The sequence below is a fragment of the Mytilus galloprovincialis genome, chromosome 8 (genome assembly GCF_965363235.1).
Source record: "Mytilus galloprovincialis chromosome 8, xbMytGall1.hap1.1, whole genome shotgun sequence".
Lineage (NCBI taxonomy): Eukaryota > Metazoa > Mollusca > Bivalvia > Mytilida > Mytilidae > Mytilus > Mytilus galloprovincialis.
This window is the reverse complement of record NC_134845.1, coordinates 94,298,817-94,310,633: the sequence shown is the minus strand read 5'-3', so window position 1 is coordinate 94,310,633 and position 11,817 is coordinate 94,298,817. Positions and strand designations below refer to the sequence as shown.

The following is an 11,817-nucleotide window of genomic DNA, read 5'->3' as shown; positions in this document are numbered from 1 at the left end:
CACACACACATATGTTTGTTTTGTATAAGTATTGTCGATATCAAGTATGCACACCGGTGTAATCCTATCATTTATAGTGTCCTCAACAAGTTCCGGGTAAAAGTATAAAAAAACTACAAATCATACGATTAATACATCTTTCTTCTCAGTTAATAAGCATAATAAGTTTAGATAACTAAAACAAATTGAAGTATATACTAGTAAATCATGCGGAAAGCGTCAAATACTACTTTGCAATTTATAAGGAATAATAGATCACGAAACAATCTTTAACTTTGTACTTGTTCGGCTTTATAACTTTATTTTTGATACATGTTAACAAGGCTTGAAATAGTATTGCTGTCTGCTACACTTACTTGCATCTTAGGCATCTGTATCTGTATTGTTTACTAGTAACTGTTGTTCCAACTCTATAAAATATCATATTAAGATATTCTCAAGGGAGATGTCTAACTTTTATAACATTTGTTTTTTGGAAAGCTAAACTGAACGTATTATATATATTTACATTGTTTATATATGTCTTGCAACCCTTTAGTCTTATCTATCAAAAGTTAACCATATGTATATTCTTACAACAACGTTGCTAACATTAGCCGATTACGTGTAAAAAGAGACACATTTTGAAGCAATTTACGGTACTGTAAATCACTGCTTAGTTTTTAGGGTTTATTATATAATTATAGCATGTCTACAAGAGAAAAAAAACAGTATTTAACTTATGATAACTAAGTATATTATACGCGTGTTTTGTTTATATCATACTCATCGGTGCAAGAGGAATCACAACCAATTAAACAAATGATAATTATCGAGATTAAGAACAGTAGAACGCAATGATATATGTGAATATGACCTAGGCCGTGTTCACAATGACTGACAATTGGTGTTGGCTTAGTGTAACTCACACGCTAACTAAACACAAAAACGTTCACATTGATAAAAGTCAACGTTTACATGTAGTGTAAATCATGTTTTGTCTACATGCAGTCGATAGTCAATGTAGGCCTTGTGATAGATAAGTGAACACAAAACTAGTCATTTAGAACATTAATTTTACTATGTAAATTTAAGGTGGTACAGTTGGGTACAGACCAAGCATTACATGTAAACGGGCCTAAAAAGTTAACGCGGCGTTTACTCGCGTGCACTTCATGTAAACGCCGCGTTAACTCTGCGTTAACTTCGAAATTTTAGTAGACATAAATAGTAAACGGGCGTTTACTTTCGCGTTTACCTCCGCGTTAACGCGAAAACCGCGCGTCTTCTAATTTTGTACAGAGTAAACGGGCGTTTACTTTCGCGTTTACTTCGCGTTAACGCGAAAAAGGCGTGTCTTCTATTTTTGTAAAAAAAAAAGTAAACGCCCGTTTACTGTTTGTAGTAAACGCGCGTTAACGCAGATTGACCTCGTATCCTGGATACACTGACCTAATATATCACATGATAAGGTACATCAAAATATTCATCTGTCCATTTTCGATCAACATATTGACGATTGCATTTAATGAAATGACACCTCTTTAATTAATTTATTGAAAATTAATCATTGCATATAAGAACAAAATGGAAATTCGTCCTGGAGCTGTAAAACCATTCGTGAGAGGATATTAAGTATAAGAAGATCTGGCAAAAACATACTGAAGTTAGAGATGAGTTGATACGATCAGATAATGTTCAAGTTTCTAGACAGGGGATAAGTGCATTTCTACGACGTTTCCGTCAGAGTGGATCTGTTACTGACTTTAAAGTAAACACTAGACAGAAAATGTTACAGGAAGTACATCTAGAATTTATTGACGAAACAATTTGTAATGATCTAGAAATATCCGCCAGATAAATGTTTATATTTCTAATAAAAAGTGTTTTTTGTTAAGGTTCAAAACACATATACGTAAAATATTAAGTCATTTTAACAACATAAATAAATGTACAAATGCACACGACGATTATTTTATAAGATACACAATTAGTTTACGCGAAAAGTAAACGCGCGTTTACTTTCAAGTGGACGTAAAAATACAATTGAGAAATCTGTAGTAAACGCCCGTTTACTTTTACGTGCACGTAAAATTAAACTTGTGAAATCTGAAGTAAACGACCTAACACTACAGGGAGATAACTCTGTAAAGTAAGCTAAACGTTTTAATAACGTTGTGTTGTAAAAGGAATATAAAGCTTCTCAATGATCAAAATTGGTGTTTGTCCAACTGCTATATAACCAGTGTAATTTTTCTGACAAAACGGTTGGTTCAAAATTTTTTGAAAATTTTATAGTTTTCTATAAGGATCAAAATAAATACTTTGACAAAATTTTATGAAATTAAACGAGCCAAATTAATTTTAGTGAAAGTGTTGGGTACCATCTTTAGGAAGAAACAAGTTTTGAATAAAATTGAATGTTATAAAAATTATGTTTCTAAACTTGAAATATTAATTTGTTATAAAAAAAAACTTAGGTATCTTTATTAACCCTTTTTCAAGACTCAAGCATTATCATTTCTGAACACATAATTCATTTGAAAAGGTTTTCTCGAATCGACTGGACGTACACGGAAATATTAGCCACTGATCTTAACTCAAACAATGATTCACTCATAAATGCAGAACTAAAAAGTGTGAGGTAAATTGTATTGTTTGTCTTATATATCACATCTATTGAAATACAAATAAAAAGCGAAAAACATTACCCCTCCCTTTGCTAAATACTACTTAGAGAAGAAATACCGTTCGAACGAAACAGAAAAGATAGAAATGTAGTGATCCTTAACATCTCAATCCTTTTTCTTCGTCTGTAAGCACGCTGCTGCAGCCTACGTTTTCTAATGCGTATTCAAGTCATCTTTAGTATCTTTAAACTACTGCAAATCATCTAATTTGCTTTCATACAGGAGCAACCACTTAAGTTCAAAAAGCGAGGGATATATTATTTTTCTAAGTCAGAATTTTTTTTTGCGCGAACGGTTTCATTAAGTTTTTCGATGTTAGCTATCAAATAATTTTATTTTTCAATATTTAAAACTATAATGAAAAGGGAAGCTCTGAATCCAGAATATTTTGTTTTCATCTGTATGACTAGAATATTTTAATTATTTTTCAAGGAAAAATTATCCATTTCCCACACACACACTTTTTTAAAAGTCAAATGGTCGTTCCTGAACTGCTGGAAAAACTGTCCGAAAATTTGCATCCAGTTTAAAGGTTTAAAAGTGTGAGTAAATCTTATTTACAGGTAATTAAACCAGGTGTATGGATGTTAACAAATTTAATGTGAAACCAGTGTACATCACATTTAACTAATTGTAAACATGTTTACTGTGCATGGCGTTTGGTGTGAACACGGCCTTAGAAAGACAAACCTAGGTATTTAGATTGGTTTGATTATTAAAGCAAAAGTCAATTAACAGAAGAGATGAACATGGACACGGTAACAATAGAAACAACTTTGTTAAATGTCTATTGTAAATGCAAACCTGACGTCCTCCTGTGGTTTCGGGTTTTCTTCTTTTTTGACAGTTTCTCTGAGAAAAAAAAATGACCTATTAACAGTTTTATTCTCATCTAATTTGTGGGTCAAAATTGTATTTTTTTATAAAATCAAACAAATAGTGTTAAGATACTCCAAAAATAACGCAAACGTGTTTCCAAATTGCCTTAAAAGTACTGCTTTTTGTTTTTGTTTGTTTTTTTTTCCTTTTTCACTTATTCAGATGCAAAAGGGGAATTATAATTAACCCAGTCATTTGAAATGGCGGTTTTCCTTGTGTATGCCCTGTCGGAATGTTTTCCTTATGAACGGTTTGATAAAATTTTTATAATAATTTGTATATAAAGTTTGTACTAACACTTTGTAAATGAAAACTGTAAGTATATGTATGTCCATTATTAAAGATCATTTATGTTTTCTTTGGTTACTGACTTCTTGAGATAAAACTTCAGCTACAAACAGGTCAATGATTCAATGAAACTTAAACACTTAATTATGTTTAGGTTTTCGTCATTATAATTGAAAGAAAAGTTTTGAGATGCTAAGATTACAGTACGAACTTGATTTCGGTAGGATCCTGAAACATCCTTATATAAATTGGAGTTACAGTTTCCTATGATATAAAAAAGAAGATTAGGTATGATTGTCAATGAGACAACTATCCACAAAAGACCAAAATGACACAGACATTAACAACTATAGGTCACCGTACGGCCTTCAACAATGAGCAACGGCCAAACCGCATAGTCAGCTATAAAAGGCCCCGATAAGACAATGTAAAACAATTCATTTCACAGCAAAGCTTTTTTTTCAAAAGTCTTTTATCATTTCTAAAATTTGCTATATCATATGTTTATAAATAAAGGCAACAGTAGTATACCGCTGTTCAAAACTCGTAAATCCATGGACAAAACACAAAACTGGGGCAACAAACCAAAACTGAGGGAAACGCATTAGATATAAGAGGAGAACAACGACACAGAAACGGACTAAGCATTAGACAAAATCCGATGAGAATAACAAATATAACACCAAAACCAAATACATGAATTTGGGATAGAAAAGTACCGTGACACGTAATGTGAATTCACACTCTAATATAAGAGAAAACAAACGACACAAGTCTAATAAGAACATATAAGAGGTACTTTGTGGTTTTATAACTCTTTAGTTTACAGGTATGTCTAAACACTTTATCAAATTATAACTTATTTTTTGTTAATTTGTATCAGTATTTATAATGACAATGTTAACCAAAGCAAAAATGTATTGGACGTATTTGAGATTTTTTATATAAGATACAAAAACTATAATTTTATTAGGTCTTTCCACTTTTCTGTGGAAAGACCTATTGTTTTTCTTCTGATTATTTTTTTTTTCTTCCGCCTAATTTTGTTCTTGCGATAAACATTTGTTTCGCAATATGTCGCTTAGATATTTGGTATATGATATAGAACAGTTTATGCACTTTTGAAATTTACCCTGCGTAAACGAATACTTTTCTTTGTAGGAGTTATCTCCCAAAACACTGTTTTCCTTGTTAGCGCATCTCCTTCGCAACCGTAAAAGATTATGACAAATTTATTTTACAAAATTGCTCGTTATATCCTTCGCATGATTTGTCCTATTTTGACCGAAGCGATATGACCGCTCCATATGAGAGTTATTTCCCCTTATGCATCTGATATAAGTGATATGAATTTCTATCTTATAAATCATAAGTGATAGAGACCTAGGATCTTTTGATTTGAGGTCCTTGGTCCCAAAAAATGAAAATTAGGTCAAGGTCAAAGGTCAAGGTCATATTCTTATATTTGAATTTGGCTTATTTTCACTTATATCCAAAGACTGTATAAGATATCAACAAATTATTTTTACTAAATTGTTAGTTGCGACATGTCGTAAGATGTAAATTTTGATTGCAAGCGTACGTTGAATGTAAAAGAGTTTTCTCCCCTCTTGTATTTAAAAATACGCGTTTGGTGATATAACTCATTTACTAAATATAATAAAGACCTATGGTCTTTTGATTTAAGGTCCTTGGTTTATGACCTTGAAACTGATCTCAAGGTCATAGCTTAATTTGACGTTTCTAGATTTTGACCTTTGCTTTTATTCTATATGTATACATGATAAAGATATACAACTTTTAGAAAAAGATATCAAACCATTTAACCTTGTAAAAGACAACCGGAAGTGACCTTTTGTAAACCGGAAATAGCTATTTTTTTGTACTTTTTAATATAAAAGTATATAGAACCAGATATTTTTGGAATCAGTGTCAAGTAAATATTCAAATATAATCGGAAGTAACATTTTTCAAACCGGAAGTAACAAATTATCTCCCTTATTTAAAAAAAATGTATGGAAACAATATATTTTTGGAATCAGCTTACTAGGAGCTATCATTTGACGATTGAAATGACATTTTAAACTTAGTTTCACAACTTTTCATATCAAAATACATTGTTTTGATGGAAAGACCTTCAATTGTTCTCTGAACAATTGGTTTTTAATTATTATAGTAGTTATTAAAATTCTGATTGGTACTAATTTTTAATAGTATAAATCGGAATAACAATTTCTAGTAGTAGATATTTAAATTCAAATGAGTAGTACTGAATTCTAACTTGTTATGCTAACATATATTTAGGATTCTATATAGTCAGCGCATAAATGAGATTGTTTTACAATTAATCAAATGATGGTATTTTTAATCCATGATCAGAAAACACAACTGACAATTTTTTAAAAGCCAAGCATGTATAACTGGGCATTGTATTATCACATGTAAGACATTTGATTACCTGAGAAACACACGCAGAATGTAAAGGGAACAAAAGGCGGAAGATGTCATATATATTCAACCCTTTATAGACGAAGAGCAACTGCCTACACCAAAGTACTTATAAAAAAATCAATAACTAAGAACATATTTACCCAAATGTTAATTCCCCAAACATTTTTTCTATTTCACTCTATGTTACTGTCTTTTTGGCATATTTGACTGTTGGCATAATAGGAATCTGTATTTCTTCTCTTTTGTCGATTTGTGACTTAATTTGTTTTAGCTTTTGTACCAATTTCGTAGTATCTTTTATACCCTGTGAGTCTTGATAGAACTTCTGCTGCTCCTTTGCCTTATTCAAAGCTGCTTTAATCTCATTTTTATTGGACTGCAAAATTTGTAAATTCTTTGTTTCTTCCTCTTTCACCGATTTAACCAGACTTTCGACTTTCTTATCAATCAGCTCTTTTAAGTGTCTCCCTTCTTCCCTGATAGCATGAATGATTCCGTTAACATCAGTTTGGTATTTGTTTGAACTTTGTTCAATATCTGCTATCTTTGACTGTAGATGTTCCATCTTCATGTCCATCCCCTTTTTGACCTCAGCTTTGATTCCGTCAGTTGTTTCCTTGATTTCAGCAAAGTCGTGTGATTTGTGTTTTTTAATCACACATATTTTGCATATCGGCGAATTACATTCCATGCAGTAATATATAAATGTTTCATCGTGTTCTTTACAATATTGTTTAACTCCGGGGTTTATATTTGGGCCGATTAGAAATGTATGGTCTTTGCTCATTTTTGTCCGTAAATGAGATATTTTACATCCATCACAAAACAGCTGTTCGCACTGTTCGCAATAGTTATGCCCAGGACTAGATACACATATCTCACACGTTTTAGAAGCAGCCTGTGTCATCTCAGTTTGCTTTCGTTGATTTATCTATTGCATAAAATGAAAATTCATTTTAAAATATCATCAAAACTCCAAATTCAAGTAATGTATATATCGTTTGTTAAATCAATACTTCGATTTTGTTATAGGATTTCACAATGGGGTTCCATGCAAATGACACATTCTTGTCACGACCACGGAAGGGGGGGGTACACAGATATATCTGTTTCAGAATGAACATTTATTTTTATAGTTTTCTACAAGTTGAATAAATAAGAACCTCGCATATCAACTTTTGAATAAACAGTTGTATGATTCTTATTTCCTGAAACTATTTTTTCTTCTTGTGGGACAACTCTTTCCAAAGGTATTCTAAATTGCTAATATATGTGATGTATATAAATCATGGTGTTTGAATTGATTGATAATTGGTATTTTGTGGTCTTTTGTAATTGAGTATGCCGTAAAGGGGTTTGTTTATTATTGAAGGCAGTATGTGACCGTAAATTGTTAACTTCTGTGTCATTTGATCTTCATCTTGATACTCCATCATTCCCTTTTTGTTTTATATCGTCTAAGTGTGGTGATCCAATACAAGTCTTATTCTAGAAAAAAATAATACGAATTACAAATTGTTCGCACTTTATTTTAGCTAGTTCATTCATATATGTAGCTATTATCACATTGACATGATACTGATAAGTCATCGATATTAGACGAATCTGTTTTGCAAGCATCTGATTTTAATCGACAGATATTTGACAAAAAGTTATAACGGCTTCTGATAACCAAGTTTGAAAACATACTCATTTTTCTAACTCCATCATATTAATTGATCGTCGAAAATACACATATTTATTATGAAATTTACATGCAAACAGACATACACTCAAAACACTTATTATTTATATGATAAAAATTGAGGAGAATGAATGATTAACATCAATATTTTTATGTCAAATAGAAGAACATTTAAGGTTTAGATTTGTGATGATCGAAGTCAACAAATGTTGATACAGGTAATAATTAACTGAAAGCAAAACTTAAAATTTTGGAAACTCTTAAGATTTTTATTCGTTATGATAGCCCCCCAAAACGGGTAAAAATTTATCAATCATGGGAAAATCATCAGACTTGGGCACTTTCAGATGGTCGTAGCAAAAAAAAAATCATCAGACTTGGGCACTTTTAGATGGTCGTAACAAAATAATCATCAGACTTGTGCACTTTCAGATGGTCGTAGCTAAAAAGGAATTGCACCATCACATAATTGTTTTCTTCAACAATAATTCTTGTTACAGTCATATCAACCAATAAATCCGGTTAAAAACTGGACCAACCCTATTATTTCAAAGAAAACTATCGGTAAATCTTACTAAACAATATAAACCTAAATAACGATGTTTCGAAAGCTTCGATAGCAGAAATGTTTAAGGTCAATCACATTAGTCGATCAAAACAATAAAAGATAAGTGTTATAATTGTAAGTTCAGGTAGGAGTAATGTGGAGACAGGTTTGCCTTTATTATAATGTAATTCAATTTTGACTGTTTATTTAATTTTGAGTTTTTTTTTATGAAACTATGATAATCGTTGCAATTGGGGAAACTTTCTTGTTAAAAGGTTGTCTTTGTTCTGTCAAAATATATAGTTTTAAGAATTCCAAACGTTTATCCTTTGTTCATTCACACTATTTTTCTATAATGACACGCTAAAATATAATCAAGAAACTCTTGTTTAGTGCAATGATTATCTTAAGCAATTGTATGTAACAATTCAATTTATACCCTTAACCTACTATCAACATTGATCAAATCAACAGTTGATGATAGTAACTTAAATATTGACCACTATTTTGAATATATAATCGATTTTCTCGATTTAATAGAAAAGAACACAATACCATTCCCAAAATAACGCCGTTCAAAGGTAAATTTATCTAGTATATAGTAAAAGTAATGAAGTAGCAACCAGTTTGTAATTTATGACTTTTATGACGTCACTTCTAGCTCTGACGTCTCTGCCCCAAAATCATTCGTGAAGTTTAATAGAATGTGAAATTATTTTAAACGTAACGTATCAATATGGAAATGCATTAGAATCGGAATAACAGTACTGTAGTCGAAAAATCTCTACCGTCATTTTTTTTTTTGCATTTGTGATCATTTACACAAATTGACGATGGTCAAAGCGCTTTTATTCCTAAAAATACAATAAAGTTTGTAATTCCACTTAACTGATATTGCTTCCTGTTGACTGCCTTGAAATTGTTATTTAATTTAGCTATATTATGATAGTGATAAAATGCCTTGTAAATTTCAGATTAGCCTTCAAGATGAAAGGTATGGTAGCTAGTAACTGTAGAGACATACTTTTAAAAATAAAAATCATGTTATCTAACATTGTTCTGTTGATTATTATCTTAGAAAAATTCGTCTTAATGAATTTCATGAAATTATAAAAGTTTTTAATAGTTTTACAAACTGATAGAAAAAGGTATTATAATTTTGAAATCAAGATACCTTCTTGGTTATGTGCCAAAACATTGAGGTTTTATTCTGAAAAGACTCAGAAAAGTCTTAAATTGAAAATAAAATCATAATCCTGCTGTACGCTTTTATCATTAATGGCTTACGTATACGTATATACATATTTTCGTCAGTTATAAGCTTTTTTCATCAGTCTGTTCCAATTGACTTGTGTATATCTTTTTGTTTATCTTGTATGATTGAGTAGTGCTTCATTTGACAAGTACATACGATATTGCATTGGGGGAGGGGAGACACTGCACAAATGTTTCGCCAAATTTAAAGTAAATCTAATTTGAGCAAATGTCAATGAAACCGGCCATAAAACAGACGGTAAAACAAACAACTTTCCACTGAATTTCTTCCTTTTCCATACTTAATTTACTCGATTTAATTGAATATGAGTCTTTTATATAAAATTGAGAATGGAAATGGGGAATGTGTTAAAGAGACAACAAATTTAATAAATTGTTACAAACCAATCTAGTTTCTAGTAGTAGTGTCAAGATATGCATTGTCGTTTTTGATAGTTTCAGTTATTTAGAAAAATTAAGAAACCTTCAAAAAATATACTTACCTGAATAGACAGTCCATGAAATATGTGTATTATCTCTACTCGTATTACAATTATCTTGTTTACTATTTGTTTTATAACTTTAAGCTGATATAAGTTGTGTCCCAACTTTTGACATCAGTATTATGCATTCCATGTTATTGTCACAATTGATAACAATGAATGATAACCTACAGGTGTACTACCACCATTGATTTTCCCATATTAGTCTTTGTTAAATTGGCACTTTAAAAAAAATGTAGAGTATTAACCTTTATTTCAACCGAAGAAATACTTTGCATGAATAAAGTTTAAATCTTTCCAGAGCTGCAGTGAAAATTTCACATTACACTTCATTGCATATAAGAAAGTAACTATGACCGGAAGTAAACAACCCAATTTTTACACTGTTATTTACTGGTTATCTGTTTTGGTAACTATGCAAACTTAACTTAACTAGTTAGATACATATTTTCGTCAGTTATAAGCATTGTTCAACAGCCTGTTCCAATTGACTTGTGTATATCTTTTTGTTTATCTTGTATGATTGAGTAATGCTTCAATTAAAAAGTAAATACGATATTGCATTGATTTCTATTGCATTGGTATTGGCATAAATACAATAGAATAAAGTTTCTGAAAAATTTCCATTTCATGCAATTTCATTATTCCTCTCCATCTGACAAAGTTCTCCCTATTGCCCGTTTCGTTTTAAACGGTTTATATAGTTGGCCTTCAACTATATGCCTAAAGACTACTTGGGGGGAATTCTAAACATAACACATCATTCATCGATGTGTTCAGAGTGACTGTGATTTATGTATTGTTGAAGAGTCGTTCTTATATATTTGTAAAGAGGAGGATTCGATTTTGGGACGGGGAGATACTGCACAAATGTTTCACAAATGTATAGTAAATCTATTTCGAGCAAATGTCAACGAAACCGAACATAAAACAGACGGTAAAACAAACAACTTTCCACTGAATTTCTTCTTTTTCCATACTGTGTCTTAATTTACTCGATTTCATTGAATGTTAGTCTTCTATAAAGAACGAGTTCTTACAAACCAATCTAGTTTCTAGTAGTAGTGTCACGATATGCATTGTCGTTTTTGATAGTTTCAGTTATTTAAAAGAATTAAGAAACCTTCAGAAAATATACTTACCTCAATAGACTGTCAATGAAATATGTGTATTATCTCTACTCGTAATACAATTATCTTGTTTACTATTTATTTTATAACTTTAAGCTGATATAAGTTGTGTCCCAACTTTTGACATCAGTATTATGTATTTCATGTTATTGTCACAATTGATAACAGTGAATGATAACCTACAGGTGTAATACCACCATTGATTTTCCCCTATTAGTCTGGGGTCTGTTGTTCAACTTGTCGTTAGTGCTAACGACTCGTTAAAATTTCTTAATCATTCGATTAAAATTAATCATATGATTAGTGTGTTGTTCAACTTGTCGTTAATTTTAACGCGTCGTTAAAAATGCTTACACTGTCGTTAAACTTAATCGACCTCTTTGAGGTGTATTAAATCTTAATCATATGATTA

At 30.9% G+C, this 11,817-nt stretch overlaps 1 long non-coding RNA gene across 1 annotated transcript; it reads right to left on the bottom strand.

The window, feature by feature from the left end:
- Positions 1-355: 355 nt before the first annotated feature.
- On the bottom strand, positions 356-7,238 carry LOC143043695 (uncharacterized). The gene is made up of 3 exons (XR_012968551.1): positions 6,428-7,238; positions 3,474-3,521; positions 356-410 (listed from the first exon to the last, which is right to left on the bottom strand). It is a non-coding gene; the product is annotated as an uncharacterized LOC143043695 (long non-coding RNA).
- Positions 7,239-11,817: the final 4,579 nt, after the last annotated feature.